The sequence below is a fragment of the Acanthochromis polyacanthus genome, chromosome 10, assembly GCF_021347895.1.
Source record: "Acanthochromis polyacanthus isolate Apoly-LR-REF ecotype Palm Island chromosome 10, KAUST_Apoly_ChrSc, whole genome shotgun sequence".
NCBI classification, from domain to species: Eukaryota; Metazoa; Chordata; class Actinopteri; family Pomacentridae; genus Acanthochromis; species Acanthochromis polyacanthus.
The window spans coordinates 29,818,699-29,836,911 of NC_067122.1; the positions used below are offsets into that span (position 1 = coordinate 29,818,699).

An 18,213-nucleotide genomic window follows, 5' to 3' on the forward strand; every position below is an offset into this window, starting at 1 on the left:
CTCCCATCCGCTTCTCTACCCTGTCTGTCCTCCCACAGCTTGGTGCCTGAGTGGAGTCTAGCTTCTCAGCTGACTCCACTCAGGCAATCAATTACCTCCACGGCTCCCGGACAGCTGACTATCATCTCACTAATGACTCACCTCTACAATAAGTACCGGCTCAGCCTTCCACTCCCTGCCAGTGTTGAACCAAAACCACGCAGTTAGTTCGCTCTCTAGCCTTTTGCATTTTCTGTTTTGAGTTCCTGCCTTGTTTTGACATTGTTTTTTCCTGCCTCCACACAGCCAGCTGTCCGGGATCCCCGCTGTCATCCTTCCCCTCCGGCTCTCCCCCAGCCAGTTATCACCAGTTCTTCCTTGCCTGGAACCCCCCACTCCTGCCTGGAACCCCCACTCCTGCCTGGAACCCCCACTTCTGCCTGGAACCTCACTCCTGCCTGGAACCCCCTGCTCATGCACTCTGGTTTCTCCATCCTGGCCATAATCCACCCCATACAATAAATCATTCTAAATCATCCTCTGGTCGAGGAAGCGTGGCTCTCTGCTCGGGTCCAACCAGCTCCGTTTCGTGACAGTACCCCTAATATAATGGTAGGGGAAACACTGATTGAGCAATATATATTCTATAGTTTAAGAACTCAGGGCCCCTTTCTATCCATTTAGCTGGTAGACGGGCTACATAAAATGGAGGCACCACTGGGATAGTTTTGGGTCAAAAGTAAATTTAAATGACTTTATTGCAAAGTGTTGAAACAGCTAAACAAAGTGACATTATGGAGGACAAAACAGAGCTAGTTTTGGAGTTAAAGAGATGGTGCAGAGGTGAGGGTTTGGATGAGGCTCGTGCACTGGTGACTGTAGTCCCTGAAAATGTAGAAATTGCCCAAATTGAAGAGACTCTTGAAACAATTAAGTGTTTGGGCAAAGTTCGTGTAAGAGGGAGAATCTTCAGCACGAGACTTGACAACCTGATGGTTTTGTGTGAAACTAAGGAAGACTTATCCACAGCCAGTGTTCCTCCTGAGGTGTTGTTTCCAGTGAGTGGAGAAACTTGGCCTCTAGTTGTAGCAGGCAGTCGCCCTGCTGTTGAGGGAGATTTCAATAGCAAGTTAAAAGCACTGTTGCAAGCTGAGGGCCGTACCATGGATGACATCAAAGCTCTCTTTCCTACCCCACCACCCTCTACTAACTCTACTGAGTCTATTCTTAAAGCAGTTGGAGATTTTATGCAAAAGACTAACAAACCTCCCATTGAAAGTGGCTATCGCCACCTCCACTTGTTCTCAGGAATGCAACCTGTACCAGTAGGTGAGGAGCAGTTTGACCACTGGCTGGAACAGGCACGGCTCATGGTGGAGGAAAGTGAATGCACTGATAGAGAGAAAAAACACCGGTTAATGGAAAGTCTTAAGGGGCCAGCCCTTGAGATAGTTAAAGCTGTGAGAGATTCAATTCCTGATGCTAACCCTGCAGAGTTCTTAGAAGCTCTTGATAATGCTTTTAGGACTGCTGAATCAGGTGATGATATGTATTTTGCATTCAGACTGATGCAACAACAGCAAGAAGAGAAACTGTCAGACTTTCTCAGGCGACTTGAGCGCTCTCTGTCTAAAGTTGTACAGAGAGGTGGTCTACCTTCCAGCTGTAAAGATAGGGCCCGTGTGGAGCAGTTGCTGAGAGGGGCAGTTTCTTCAGACCTGATGCTAATGCAGCTACGTCTCAGAGAAAGAAAGGCTCGGCCCCCAACTTTCCTCCAGCTTCTTAGTGAGATTAGAGCTGAAGAGGAATATGAAGCTTCGAGAATGAAACTTAATACCTCAGTGCATCAGGTACAAGCAAAGCAATCTAATGAAGTTAAACAGACTGAGATTCAAAGCCTTAAAGCTGAGATAAAAGAGCTCAAATCACTAGTTGCATCTGTAGGAGCTAAGGCAGTTGTAACCGAAGAGGGATATTCCTGTCCTGTACCTGCAACCACATCCCATTCGTGGGAAAAGCAACAGAGTCCGAGCTTACAGCTTTAAAGAAACAAGTAAAAAGATTACAGCAAAAACTGAGTAAGACCAATAATGCAGCCAACCCAAACAAAGACTTTACCGTGGAAGCTACCTCTAGAGTTGTCAACACTCCTCCTACCAGACCTTCAAGACCTGCTGAAGATCAGTTCTGCTACAGGTGTGGAGAGAATGGACATTTTGCCACAAAATGCCAAAATGAAGAAGATCATAGTAAAGTCATTAAAAACTGATTCAAGCTCTCAGACTGTCCAAGACAACCAGACTTCCACAAAGTTCACAGCACCTAAAGTGAACTGTGATGTCAAGAAAAGTCTTGCAACCTCACCAGCAACAGCACAGCCCGATCTCACGGGGATTCGTGAAACTGTCACGTAAGTTTTAGTTTCGGTTTCGTGTGCACCAACACGATTTCGTCATGTTTTTCGTGCCGCTCACCACGAAATGCGCACCAATGTATTTTAAACGGCGGACTTTTCGTGCCACTCAGAACGTATTTCAAAGAATGTGTATATTATATTTTTAATGTAAAACCGTGGCGAATCCAATGCTATATTTTGCATGACATCGTCCCTAAACATAACCCTAACCATAACCCTAACCATAACCTAACCATAACCTAACCATAAGCCGGTGGTACACTTACCAATTTGCATAGGAATTTCAAGAATGTCCGGCGGCCGGCGGCCGCAAACGCGATCACACAAGCAGTATACGCCGATGGACAGCTTAGATCGTCATGAATCCGCCGGTATAAACCACTTTCAGATGTGATTACCACAGCGAAAAACATTTCGTGGTGAGCGGCACGAAAAACATGACGAAATCGTGTTGGTGCGCACGAAACCGAAACTAAAACTTACGTGACAGTTTCACGAATCCCCGTGAGACCGGGTTGAACAGCAACAATCCCTGAGGGTTTGATTGGCCCACCTAGCATAGTAAAGTTAAAGTCAATGGTCATGCTTGTGATGCACTTTTTGACAGTGGCTCTCAAGTTACCATAATTTTTGAGTCCTGGTATCAAAAGTACTTACCTGATGTCCCAGTTCAGCCTGTGTCTGGTCTCAACCTCTGGGTTTGAGCGAGTCTGATGCTAGCTATCCTTACCGAGGCTACACTGTGGTGGATCTGGAGTACCCAGCTGAGGTTGCTGGACCTGTCAGACTGTAACAGTTCTTGCCCTCATTTGCCCCAGTCCTCGAACAGCTGAGCGCACCCCTGTCATTGTTGGTACAAACACGAGACATGTGAGAAGTCTGGTTAAACAACGTAGGGAGAGTGGCGTTGACATTACACAAACCTTAGGCCTACAAGCTGACCATGTGAATGGCTTTGCACCCACTGACTTTGCATCACCTACCTGTGATCAGGAGGACGATGTGGGCATTGTGACATGGCAAGGCCCAGGTCCTCTAACTTTACCTCCCAGGGAAGACCTGCAAATGGTCTGCAAGGTTGATCTCACGCAGCCTGTTAGTCAAGAGATCTTGATGTTTGACTCGTCCCCCTTGTCCCCACTCCCAGGTACCGTGCTATTACAGCCCATGGTAGTACCAGGAGATGCAGTCAATGTCAACAGCTTCCGGATCTTGGTACAGAACCAGTCCCTTAAAGAGACTGTCATTCCGGTGGGTATGATCATGGGACACATGTATCTTACAGAAAGTGTCACTTCTGTCTCACTTGACAAACCCACAGCAGGATCTTTGGACACTGAACTGATCAACTTTGGAGACTCACCTGTGCCATCGAAGTGGAAAGAGTGCTTGAAGCAGAAACTGTCTGAAAGATCCAATGTCTTCTCTCTGAATGATTGGGATGTTGGATTAGCAAAAGACGTTGAGCACACGATCCATTTGTCAGACTCAAGACCCTTTCGACAACGCTCACGCCGCTTGACACCAGCAGACATTGATGACGTTAGGAAACATCTGCAACAGCTCTTAAGAGCAGGCATCATCAAAGAGTTCGCAGTCCTTACGCATCACCAATCGTGATTGTGAGGAAGAAAAATGGCACAGTAAGGATGTGTATTGACTACAGGTTGCTGAACAGCCGCACAGTCCCTGATCAGTACACCACTCCTTGCATTGACGACATATTAGACTCCTTGTCAGGGAGCTGTTGGATCTCTGTCCTTGACCTCCGAAGCGGCTATTACCAAATAGCAATGGCCGAGGAGGACAAGGGAAAAACAGCTTTCATTTGTCCCCTGGGGTTTTTCCAGTTTGAAAGGATGCCTCAGGGTATAACTGGAGCCCCTGCAACCTTCTAAAGATTAATGGAGAAGACAGTTGGTGACATGAACCTTCTTCAGGTCATCGTCTACCTTGATGATCTCATTGTCTTTGGAAGGTCACTGGAGGAACATGAGAGGCGACTTATCAAAGTCCTTGACCGCCTTGGGGAGGCTGGGCTTAAAATCTCTCTCGACAAGTGTCAGTTCTGCCAGCCAAAGGTGAAATACCTGGGACATATTGTCTCTGCAGATGGTGTTTCACCAGATCCCGGAAAAGTGGAGGCTGTCACAACCTGGCCCCAGCCTACTGACCTGAAGACCCTGAATCCTTCTTAGGTTTCTGTGGTACTATCGTAGGTTTATAGCTAACTATGCTGCCATAGTTCGGCCACTGACAGAGATAACCAAAGGCTATGCTCCGACTCAGAAAAGCCGGAAACATAACAAAGACTCCACTAGAAGCTATCTGAAAGAATCAGAGCCATTTGGAGATGGATGGGATCAGGCATGCACAGACGCATTCCGTCAAGTCATCTACTCTCTGACTCATGCACAGTGCTTGCATTTGCTAACCTTGACAAGCCTTACATCTTACATGTGGATGCCAGCCTAAAGGGCTTGGAGCCGAAGGCTTGAGACCAGTTGCATTTGCTAGCAGGAAGCTGAGCCAATCAGAGAAGCGATATCCTATACATCAGTTAGAGTTCTTGTCACTCAAGTGGGCTGTCGTTGACAAGTTCCATGATTATCTTTATGGAGCTCGTTTTACAGTACGCACCAACAATAACCCCCTGACCTATGCGCTCTCAACAGCGAAGCTAAATGCTGTTGGGCACAGATGACTTGCTGCCTTATCCACTTATGATTTTGATGTACAGTATCGACCAGGCAAGCACAACATCGATGCTGACGTGCTCTCGAGAAACTTCGCTGAAAATGAGGACATCACAGAGTGGGAGACTATACCACAGAGTGGTGTTAAGTCCATCTGTCAAACATGTCTCCATCCCCCCATCTTTGACAGTTCCATATGGTATGTAGAGCAGTTGTGAGCTTCTTCTGATGCTGCTCCTGATCTCTACGCTTTTCCTACTCAGATGGAACTGAAATCTTTGGAGCACATGTCAATGCCAGAACTGATAGCCCAAAGAAAGATCAGAGGCATTGGACCAGCCATGCAGGCAGTTCAACAGCAAACATGGCCTGAATACAATGACAACCACTCTGAACTCTCTCAACTGAAGCGAGAAAAAGACAATTGTTCATGAGGATGGTTTGCTTCATCGTTTCAGTAAGAGACCTTCAGGTGAAGAAGTCATGCAGCTAGTTCTGCCAAAAGAGTTTCGTGAAGCTGTGCTTAAGTCTTTGCATGATGACTTAGGGCACCTTGGTATCGAAAGAACTACTGATCTGCTGAGAAGTACGTTCTTCTGGCCCAAAATGGCTAAAGATGCTGAGCAGCACATCAAGAACTGTGGAGAGTGTCTTGTGCGCAAGACACCAGGTCAGAGAGCAGCTCCACTGCATCAGATCATAAGTAGCGGACCAATGGATCTCGTATGCATAGATTTCTTGTGCATGGAACTAGATTCAAAGGGCATCAGCAATGTGTTAGTGGTGACCGATCATTTCACTCGCTATGCCCAGGCTTTCCCTACAAAGAATCAAAAGGCTCAGACTGTCGCGAAGGTCTTGGTTGATAAGTTCTTTGTGCACTATGGGTTGCCCACCAGAATCCATTCTGATCAGGGAAGGGATTTGAGAACAAGTTGATCCGAGATCTCTTGAGGATGATGGGGGTCAAGAAGTCGAGGACAACTCTGTATCATCCTCAAGGGGACCCTCAGTCCTACATATGTAAGTAGGATATGTAAATACAAAGATGGACGCCAGTTGGAGCTGCTATGAAACGCTCGTAATTTTTGTCTCCCATTGTGTTGTGTTTGTGTATCTATATGTAGAAATCACACAATCTGTAGGTTGGAGGCAAACACTGCCAATCCTGTACACTGAACAGACAGCAATTAAAAGTAAATAAATATGAGCATATTAAGCTTAATTCAATGTGAGAGAAAGAGTGGATACCCTTTGCAAAATGAAGAGAAAAAAGGACATTTCGTCCTATTTCTGCACCAAAAAGACAAAGCCATCAGCAGACACTGAGAGAGAGCCAAATGATGGTGTTGAGAGCGCCACAGGGACAGAGCCAGAGGACTTGGGAGACACTGATTTTCAGAGAGAGGGCACAGGGCAGGAAAGAGAGGCAGATGAAGATCCTGAGAGTGAAGAAGCTGAGACTGAGATACAAGCGGAGTGTGAGACACAGACAGAGAATATATGTGCATCTACAAGCACTGGACCATCAGGTTTGATGTTGAAAAGAACATTTGCCAGCTTAATGTGTGTGTGTGTATGTGTGTGTTAATTTTTATTCTCATGTTTATTTAACAGGTACGATACATACAACGTTACCTTTAAAAATGGGAAAATGTGATGCATCTAGCTTCAGCGTATTTGCAATCTTAGTCCCTGGTCAGGCTTTAGAATACAATGAAAGAACATACTGAATACAATAAAAAATACAATTAATTAATACAATTAATAAATACCATTAATAAATATTACACAGCGAAGCAGTGTGTGAGTGCTATATGTTATATGCTGTGTCCATGCAGAATTTATGTTTACATATATTCGGTTTGTCTTTCTCCACAGACATCAGCAAATGTAAAGAAGACCCACCGATGCAGCCGGACCTAAAGTCATTTCCAAGGACCCTGATGGGGGACAGGAGGAGGAGCTTCAAGGCAGCCTGGTACCACATCCACCCCTGACTTGAATATTCCAAACAGCTGGACTCTGCGTATTGTTACGATTGCAGACACTTTAGCCCTCCCAATAGCCCAGACACAATCTTTGACTCACTAGTTGGTTTCAAAAACTGGAAGAAAACATCTTACAAAGCGGGGGGGTTGCACTGCATGCAAGGTTGAGTGACACAAACAAGTCATGGTTACATGGCGGAACTATCAGAGAGCTGCAGCAGCTAATGCAACACTGGTCAATGCCTTATCTTTTTATATTCCTCTGAAATGTGATATTTTGAACCATTCACTTTGGTTACAATGGTTAAACACTATTTTTATGAAATGAAAATACATCAAATAAGATTTTGAATATTTGTCTTTTTTGCCTCGGGTTGAATGTGCCCCTCTGACAAAAACCCTGGCCCCCAGCCAGGCCCCCTCAGTAAAATTGGTCTAGAACCGCCACTGATTGTAGGGCTGTACTTCTACTGGTGGTTTAATCCTCTTCACATGCTGAATGGTCTTCGAGCAAGACACCTAAGCAGAAGTAGCTCCTTTATAGCAGTCTGAACAAAACTGGTGTGTGAACATTTTAAAGTACTTTGAGTATCACTAAGGTTGAAATATATCTCTTACATGGTGATAGTATCAAGTAATATCATGGGATTGCACATGTAAATAGTGCATCACCTGAGGCACATTTCACAGACTATGTTTACACGTACTAAGCTTTTAGCATTTCTTTTTAAAAATACATCATCAGAAATATTTATAGACAGGGTTATAGTCAAGGGAAAGGAAAAAATAGCCATACACATAGTTTGTTATACGTTATTTCATGTTATCAGGCTGATTAGTATGTCAGTGTTGTATTAACAGTTTGCTTTGCTGCCCCTAAGTGTCCAAAAAAATAAAAATTGAAAAAAAGATGAGTGAATAGTTTCATGGAGTACCCTGTAAAAGTCCAGCACTTTATTTATATTCTTGAATAACCACCATCGTTGAATAACAGGAGTGACTTTTACAGTTTGTTTGTGTCGCCTGCACTAAACATTTCATTTTCCCAAATGACATTACAAACATGGAGTAAAGATTGGTCTAACATGTTTAATTGTGTTTCTTCAAAACAGTGCATTGGATGGGACTAATAAATAAAACATTAGTTTCAAAAAATACTTTATATTAGCATATCGACTGTAACAACTTGACAGGATGACAAACAGATCAAGTTGGAATACAGTAACGTACAGTACCAAGTCACCTTCTAGATAATTCAATCTGGCATCAATACTAACTACACAACACAAACTCCATAAATCCCACTGCAACCAGCAACTGCAACTGATAGTTCTGCACTTTTGTAAAAATGTTACTTGAGGGTTTGTTAGTTTTGATTATGAATTGGATTAAGTAAAGTGTTAATCTTAACTTCTTACATAATGGAAAAGCATTGTGATGAGTCCTTTGGTGCAGCATGTTAGGAAGCTGTTTCAGGTCTTGTACTTCATGTTCCAGGCTTTTGTTTACATTATTGCTGTCTGTTTGTGGCTTATCTAGTGTTCTAAATATTGCTGTAATTGGTGCTCCTACTGTTGAGTATTATCATTATCATAATTGAGGGTGATTCTTGACTCCAGAAATTCATTATTCCACATCACTGCGGCCCTATCGGTGCAAACAGACAACAGCAGACAAGACAAGGATTTGAGGCTTTTCATTTTGTGTGACACCACAAACAGTCGGACTCGCACCTTCCTTCTCCAGCGGGAAGATTAACAACTCCCCAAATGACTCACGCGTGAGCTAGAAAGTATAATACAATTAGACTGTATTATCCTATTAACTACCAAGGGCCTACATGTTAATTATCTTGGCCTGTGGCATCCCAGAAAAGTGGGTTAAGTAAGGTCCTATTACACATGAAACCACTCAGATAAACAAGCTGTGTGAGAAGTGTGCCCAAAGGAATATTCGAAAAGATTGTGGCCAATTTCAATCATTTCACATGTGACAAATAGAGCATCAGACAAAGAAATGCACATTGAAAAAACAGTGGACTTAATCTTTCAGCGGACCATCTGTAAGCAAAATGGATAATTAAAGCAAACCGCAGCAGGTCTGTTCGGAGCTGGAGTGGATGTCATGAGAAACTAGCATCAAGAGTTCTGGGTTTAGTGTCTCCTAGCTCCTCCAGAACACAATGTTAGAGTATGTATGAAGATAATCCAATTTTAGGGATAATATTGACTCAGGTTGTGAGTTTTTGAGGTTCAACCTAAATAAGTGACTCCTCTAGTTGAAGGATTCTCATCTCTGAGTGATAAGAGTGATAATATGGATCGTAGACCTACATCGTAACTGAGCTGATCTCTGGAGAGTTGCTCATTGATTGAAAAATAAAAGAGATTTGTAAAATAAAGCTACTCTGAGATATCTCTGGAATATAATAATTGCTATCTGTAGATCTTTTACATTAGAATCACATAAATTCGGCACTGCAGTGAAGGTAAATCACTGTTTGTTGCTCTGATGTCTGGTCTGATCAGTTGAAGTCTGAAATGAAGAAAATCCCAGCATAAGGCTCCCTCTAGTGGAATAAAACACAACAGAGTAAACGTCTTGCTCTCTTGTTAGTGTGTGTAAAGACAAAATCACCCTTAAAATTGTTCAAATTAGCCTGAAAGTTTGACATTCTGCAGCAGTGATGTGAATTTTGATCCTTTAAACAGTTAGAGTTCATGTTGATCTTCTATTGTAGTACACATAAGACCACAATTCACTTCTTTAGCTCTGCAAAACATTAAAAAGTTTTAATTCTTACTTTTTGCACTGAGTTAAATGTATTTTTTTGGTTGTTTTTAGGCTTCAAAGCATATATTATCATCTTAACGTCACACAGTACTGGAGCATAGGATGATCAAATGCTCTCCTGCAGTTGTATCTAAAAATAAAATAAAAAGTTAAAATACAAGATTATTGAATATTTCATGAAAGAATGTGAATTATATTCTGTGCATTGAGTCTCAGAGTCCCATATGATGATAATATAATGGAGATTTGCTTTTTCAGCAGAAAAAAAATAAAAAATAAATAAACTTCATGGTATAATTTTGAGTATTTTAGTATTTCCATTTTGTGATAGTTTTTTTTTAACCTCCATTAGATTTGCTGGACAGATACAGTTACATTTCATACTAAGATTTTATAAATAATCATATGAGATAAAACATGTCAAAGATTATTATTAACATTAAAGCAGGGAGTTTTGGTTTCTGGCCCTTTTAAAATTGAGGAACATTGTCATAAGTTTATGACAAGCAGCTCCACCAAGAGTTAATTTATTTTAAATAACTGCTTGAAGCCCAAAGAGGAAAGATTAAATAATATTTAACAAGATTAGAGAAAACCTAAAAACAGTATATGAAGCAGTTAAACTAGTTCCAGCTAAAAGCAGCTACATTATCAAGCCTCTCTTTCACTAAAGAATCAGTTTTAGGATCCAGGTTTAGAAGACTTTGGTGTGTTAACATCCAGGTTTTTGATTATTTTGTGCATTCATATCCAAGTTTTTACACCATTGGCACATTTATCCAGGCAGATTATAGTTCTGTGCTTTAATGTCAAGGTTGTTAAACATTGCTGCACATTGCTATATCCAGATCATTGTTATTTTTGTGCTTAATATCCAGGTTGTTTAAACATTGGTGCATTAATCCAGTTTTTGATGTTGCAGGTGCATTAATTAGTAGCTATTTTTCTAACAAATTCAGTTTTTTTTTTATATTTTGCTATATTAATATCTGATACCTTTGCGCATGAAACATCAATGTTTTATAAACTTACATTTTTCTATTAGTATTATCCACATATACTTTGATACGTGATATTTTATGCATTAACCTCTCTATTTTCTACTCTTAAGTGCATGAAAATCCAGGTGTTCAACACTCCAGTGTGTTAATATCCACATTATTGATGTTCTTTGTACTTTGATATGATTTTTTTTTATAAATGGGTGCATTAATGACCATGTTCTTCATACATATTTTTCCTAAATTTGCATGTTTAGACACTTTGGTCCATACCAAGTTGGTATGTTAGTATTTCGGATTTTGTCACTTAAGTAAGATAACATCCAGGTGTCTGACACTATGTGTAGGTTTTTTTTTTTTCTGCTTTAACAACCTAATGAAGACATTTAATCATAACCACATTTATTTTTGAGACTTCTTACAGTTTCTCTTTGTATTTAAACTAATGCACAATAATTTGTAATGTTAATTTTTACATTCTATTGGTACTTGTACTCACATATATGATCTAGATAACTGCTCTATGTGATTAAAACTACTTGACAGATGAATCAGCTTTGAACCTCCAATATTGTCCTCTCAGGGTTCAGACAGAAACTTTAGAGCCAGTTTGGCTCACATGAAATAAATAAGGTCAGCGTTCATCCTTTATTCTAAGCTCAGAGTGTTGAAGTTTCCATATTCCTGATGTTCAGGTAGCCAATCAGCTCCTACTTCTTCAAAATAAACGGAGAAGCACAAAATAAAGTGTTTCAGTTGTGCCACTAGAGGGACCGCTACACCGCGTTTTACTTCTAAAGTGTCCAAAACTACACTGAATGTGCCATTTTCTCAGCTCTCTGCGCTGTCTCCTCTTTAAAAAGCTATTTGATGCTCCTGAGGATGATTAATTGAGAGCTTGATCTCAGGATTGGCTCCTACTTTCCACAAATCTGCACCGAGGCAGCTTGCAAAACGGCCAAGCGAGCATCTTTAACTATCTGCCTGTCATCTAGGACAGCATGTTTATGGAAAGAAAAAAAACAGCAACAAAAAAACCCACAACCTGTCGTTGGCAGCTCCATCAATCACGCACACATTTAGAGCAGCAGCAGAATCACAGCACATAAACGCCACACATCAATCTGCTGCTGACAGGGTCCTCATTAGGACATGAATATTGTGTGTTTTATGATGAGATCTATTTGTGGCCTGTTATGACAGACAGAGAGAGATGGAAGAGAGTGTGGAGAGCAGCAACCAACAGGGAGGTAAAAACGGCAAAATCAATTCACACATGACTGCGCTCAGGAGAGGTGAGTGGCGCCGGGCATCTTGATCTGTCCATCAGCTTGCGTGTTTCTCGTGGCTGTGGCAGCATCATAACTCCTGTTAGACTAACCGATCAACCAGGCCAACAACCACGACTACATGGATGATACGGGCTATTAGAGCAAGAAACGAAGCACCTACTGCATCACCAAGCCCTGCATACCCCATATCCATTATGACATCTCTGTCTGCAGCTCGTCCATCAACTGGTTCACCTTCAGCTTCTTCCAAAGAGCAGAGAATGAGGCCACAGGGAAACAGATTCTAATTATCAAGTGTGATTTTGTCTTACTTTAACAATGTCTTGGAAACATATCAGAAGAAGAGTCACCCCTGTTCCTTTCTCTTCTGGAGATGCAACCTAAACCAGATCTAGATGGTAAAACTCATCTGTGAAAAAAAATGTAATTTCCATGGGACATCTGTCTGTAGAGGTGCATGAGCTGACATACAGGCTATTTAACCTTCAGTTTCTTCAACAAGGATTAAAAAATGAGGTCATGAGGAAACACATTCTACAATCAAGCATGATTTTGTGTGATTCCTTTAGATAAAACGAGATCATTCTAATGGATATATTTCTGGTCTGAAGCTGCAACCTAAACATCATTTGTATTTAAAATGGCAGCGAGTAAATTTTCAATTATTAACCCAAAACTGTCATTTTTGTGATGTTCTGGAGACAACTCATACAACATCTCTGCCTCTGGAGTGTACAAGCTCATCCACCAACTGCTTAACCTTAAGCTTCTTTCAACAAGGAGCAAAGAATGAGGCTACGAGGAAACATACTTTGCCAATCAGCATCATAATAGCAGATAAAATCTTAAAGCAGTCGCCTCTGCTCAATTCTATCTGAAAGCTGCAACTTTAAACCAGATTTATACGTAAAAAAGTGCCAGTTTAATGCCCAGAAATGTAATTCCATGGGACATCTGTCTGTGAGGTGTACAAGCTGATATATCGACTGTTTAACCTTCAGTTCCTTCAATGAGACAAAAGAATGAGGCCATGAGGAAACACATTCTACCAATCAAGCATGATTTTGTGTGATTCCTTTAGATAAAACATAAGATTAAAGCAGCCCCATGACGTTCTTGTCACGGCGAGCAGGTGGACCCGAGCAGAACCCAACTCCAAGGCTGCTGAATGAAAGTGATTTTATTGTTGGGGGGTGAATAATGGCTGTGTGGGGGGAAAATCCAGGGTGCAGGAGTGGCTGGTGTAGTGGAGGGTTTTGGCCAGAAACAGGGGGTCCAGGTAGGGACAGAAGGGTCCAGGCAGGAATGGGGGTCCAGACAGGAGAAACCGGTAGTGACTGGGTTGGGAGAGGCCGGAGGGGAAGGAGGATGGTGGGGATCCCGGACAGCTGAATCTGAGGGCAAGGAGAAAACAACGTAAGAGACAAGGCAGGAACTCAAATAGATTTTGTGAGAGGGCTCGAGAGCAAACCGAACTGCGTGTTCTTGTTCAACAATCTGGCAGGGAGTGGAAGGATGAGCCGGTTCTTATTGTTGAGGTGAGTCACTTAGTTGTGAGAATCGTCAGCTGCCCGGGAGCCGTGGAGGTGGTTGATTGCCTGAGTGGAGTCAGCTGGAAGCTAGACTCACTCAGGCACCGGGCTGTAGGGGGAGATACAGAGCAGAGGAGCGGATGTGGGGACAGGCAAGACAGACAGGGCAGAGGAACAGGAGATGGGGAGAGGAGCATGAAAGGGAGAAACAGATGGGTGGAAAAAGGGTATTTGGGATGTTCAGGTTGGGAAGGACGGGGGGTTGAGGATGCGAGCCCTGGACAGTACCCCCCCCGCCCCCCCCCCCCCAATGGCGCCTCCTGGTGCCCTATGGAGCCAAGCCGGGGCGAGACCCACGGGCTACCAAGGGCAGCCAGGGACACACAGGGGAAACTGGAAGGACCCAAAAGGAAACTGGAATGGAAGGAAGGATGGGGACAGAAGACAGAAATGGGAGAGGGACTGAAGGGACTCTGGGCTGGTCAGGACTGGGGGAATGAACTGGGACAGGATTGAGGGCTGGGCTGGGCTGGACTGGGGGGGAGGGAAAGACAGGGCTGGGCTGGACTGGGGGAGGGAAAGACAGGGCTGGGCTGGACTGGGGGAAGGGAAGACAGGGACCGGCCTAAGGATCCACTTCGGGGACCAGGACTGGTCAGGGCTGGGCAAGCCGGAGGGGCCCGTCTGAGGACGGCCCGGAAGGCGGGGACGGAGCTCCGGTGACCGGGACTGGCCTAGAGGGCACTTCAGAGGGTGGCCTGAGTGCGGGACGGCCGAGCTGGACTCGCCGGAGGATCCGCCTCTGAGACAGCCTGGGGGCCGGACAGGTTGAGGCGGGTTGGGCAGGGACCGGACGGGCCGGGGCTTTACCGACTGGGGCTGGCAAGGTGGGAGGGGCCGTATTGGAGGGCGGCCCGGAGACTGGACAGACAGGGTGGATCGTTCAGGGGGATGGTCCGGGGACTGGGCAGGTAGGAGCTGGACAGGCAGGAGGGGCCGCTCCGGTGGACGGCCCGGGGGCCGGACAGGCAGGAGGGGCCGCTCCGGTGGACGGCCCGGGGGCCGGACAGGCAGGAGGGGCCGCTCGGCGGACGGCCCCGAGGCTGAGCAGGAAACTGGGTTGGAGGCCGGACCCCTCCGGGGGCTGGGCCGGAAGCCGGACTGGAGGCCGGCGGAGGCGGGACCCCTCCGGGGGCCGGGCTTGGGGTGGCACTGGATCCAGGGGGCCCCTCCGGGGTGGCACAGGATCCAGGGGCCCCTCCGGGGGCGGCACAGGATGGGAGGCCTTTAGGCCTTTTCTAACGCTGCCGAGGTTCCAGGGAGCGGAGGCGGGGCGTCGACGGCCTCCTTCAGGGAGCGGAGGCATCGACCTCCTCAGGGAGCGGAGGCGGGCGTCGTCGACCTCCTCAGGGAGCGGAGGCGGGGCGTCGTCGACCTCCTCAGGGAGCGGAGGGCGGGGGCGTCGTCGACCTCCTCAGGAGCGGAGCGGGGCGGTCGTCGACCTCCGCGGGAACTGGGTCTGGGGGCGGAGCCGGGAGCCCTCCGGGGGTGGAGCCGGGAGCCCCTCCGGGGCGGAGGATCCTCCAGAGCAGGGCTTGAGCTGGGGACCCCTTAAGGACAGAAGCAGGCCAATGGTCCCCACAGAGGACTGAAAAGGAGGGACGCGGCTTGGGGCCCAACCTCAGGTGCAGGGAGTGGGGCGGCATCAAGTCCTTCCAGAACAGAGGAAGCATTAGCCAAGCCTCCAGGAAGGATGTAAACGTCCTGGGTTCTAAAAAGGTAGCTAGTACCTCCCCGTGGGGTTGCATAGTTAGCCTTGAGCCCCTCCAAACCGGTGATGAAAGCGCTGATTGCCTCATAGGTGGGGAAGATGGCCTCGGACCCTCCCAATCGGGGTAAGGCAGCTGACAGCCTTTCTGCGACTGCAGAGGCCGCTCTCAGGGTCTCCAGAAGTGAGGGGGCGCCACCAGGTCCTCTGGGCTGGGGCGGCAGTTGGGTCACCCTGCTTAGGAGAAGCTGGAGGTGCAGGGACCCTCCAGAGCTGAAGCTGCGAGGACCACGACGCTTCTGGGCGTTTGGCCTACGACAGGCAGGCTTCTCTGCCGGTGAAGTTGTGGTTAGTGGTGAAGAAACTCTGGTTGGCTGCCGGGTGGGGTGCTACCTGGAGGTGCGACTCGCTCAGAGGCGGGCAGCATGGTGGGTGCAGCACAGGGATGGCGGAATATCAAGTCAGGAATAGTCAGGTATGGAAGGGGGGGTCTCCAGAAAGTCCTTAATTTCAGCTGGTAAGTGGTCCATCAAGGCAGGGTCGTTGGGCTGCAATTCTGCGACCCAATGTGACTGTAATATTTTTTGGGTCCTGCTTCCATTTCTGCCATAAGTCACTAATGGTTTTAAAATATATACTGTTTTTCCACACTGGAGGAAAAAAACCATCAGGGGAGAGTTCTGGGTACTGGACAGGATGCCTGCTGGGTTCTGGGATGGCTGCATAATTTACAGGTCAGTATCAGAGTTTTCAGAGAGTCTGGTGGATTTACCCTAGGAGATTACCTGGAGGGGCTTCCGCATACATGATTTCGGGAGAAGTGGGGTGCACTTGGCTAGGTTCAACAAAAAAAAGGAGAATAACTCACTGGGGGGCCGATGAGACGAGGAGCAGAGCAGAGGGATTCCAGTCAACGGGATGGCGAGGGCTGTGGAGGAGAGAGGGTTGGTCCAAACCCTGGTAGTGGCTCTCCGGGTTCCGTTGTTGGCCAGATTGTTCTGTCACGGCGAGCAGGTGGACCCGAGCAGAAAGCCACACTACCAAGGCTGGCTGAATGAAAGTGATTTATTGTTGGGGGGGTGAATAATGGAACGGAGGGGGGAAATCCAGGGTGCAGGAGTGGCTGGTGTAGTGGAGGGTTTTGGCCAGAAACAGGGGGGTCCAGGTAGGGACAGAAGGGGTCCAGGCAGGAATGGGGGTCCAGACAGGGAAGAAGGGGTCCAGGCAGGAATGGGGTCCAGGCAGGGAGAAACCGGTAGTGACTGGGTTGGGGAGAGCCGGAGGGGAAGGAGGATGGTGGGGATCCCGGACAGCTGAATCTGAGGGCAAGGAGAAAACAACATAAGAAAACAAGGCAGGAACTCAAATAGATTTTGTGAGAGGCTCGAGAGCAAAACCGAACTGCGTGGTTCTTGTTCAACAATCTGGCAGGGAGTGGAAGGATGAGCCGGTTCTTATTGTTGAGGTGAGTCATTAGTGTGATGATCGTCAGCTGTCCGGGAGCCGTGGAGGTTGGTTGATTGCCTGAGTGGAGTCAGCTGGGAAGCTAGACTCCACTCAGGCACCGGGCTGTAGGGGGAGATACAGAGCAGAGGAGCGGATGGGAGACAGGCAAGACAGACAGGGCAGAGGAACAGGAGAGGGGAGAGGAGCATGAAAGGGAGGAAACAGATGGGGAAAAGGGGTATTTGGGGATGTCAGGTGGGAAGGACGAGGGTGAGGAGGGAGCCCTGACAGTTCTGGAGACAACCCATACGAACATCTCTGTCTCTGGAGTTGTACGAGCTCATCCACCAACTGTTTAACCTTTAGTTTTTTCCAACGAGGAGCAAAGGAAGGGTGGAGGAAACTTACTTGCCAATTAAGCATCATTTTTGTTATTCCTTTATGTAAAATATGAGATAAAGTTTTAAAGGAGCCATCTCTGCTAATTCTGTTCTGAAGTTGCAACCTAAACCAGATTTATACATAAAACTATCTGTTAATGTGCCAATTATCACACAAAACCATGATTTTGTGACATTTTCTAGACCATCCATATGAATTCTCTGCCTGCTGAGCGTACGAGCTCATCCACCAACTGTGTAACCTTCAGCTTCTCCCAACGCGGAGCAAAGAATGAGGCCACCAGGAAAAATAATCAAGCATGATTTTTGGGATTCCTCTGTATAAAATATGAGATAATTCTAATAGATATATGAAAAGGGTGGAGCTGCAACCTAAACAAGATTTATAAGAAAAAATGAATCTGTCACTGTGCCAATTAATGCCCAAAAATGCAATTTCCTTGGTACGTCTGTCTGCAGAGGTGTACGAGCTGATAAATCGACTGTTTCACCTTCAGTTTCTTTAACGAAAAGCAAGAATGAGGCCATGATGAAAATATTTTATCATTTTGTCATTCCTTCAGATAAAATATGAGATAAATTCATATAAATTCTAACAGATACTTAAAGATGAGTCACCTCTGTTCCTTCTGTTCTGCAGCTGTTAACCTGAACAAGTCAACTTCATCTGTTAAAGTGCCAATTATCACCCCAAACTGTAATTTTGCGGCGTTCTCCAGACAGAAGTCCCCTCGGCTCACAGAACGTCACTTTGTCCAGACAAAGGACTCAATGACAACAGATCTCCTACTTCACCTCCACCAGATAGCTACAGAACAGACAGCAGCGAGGGCAATTATCTGTCGTCACATTGTGTTTTATCTGGATGATGGTGTCCTTTACCTGTTCAAGGATTCAA

At 45.7% G+C, this 18,213-nt stretch overlaps 1 long non-coding RNA gene across 1 annotated transcript; it reads left to right on the plus strand.

The window, feature by feature from the left end:
- The first annotated feature begins 12,581 nt into the window (after window positions 1-12,581).
- Window positions 12,582-16,558, plus strand: LOC127535693 (uncharacterized). The gene is made up of 3 exons (XR_007944549.1): window positions 12,582-12,684; window positions 13,196-13,300; window positions 16,483-16,558. It is a non-coding gene; the product is annotated as an uncharacterized LOC127535693 (long non-coding RNA).
- The last annotated feature ends 1,655 nt before the right edge of the window (window positions 16,559-18,213 follow it).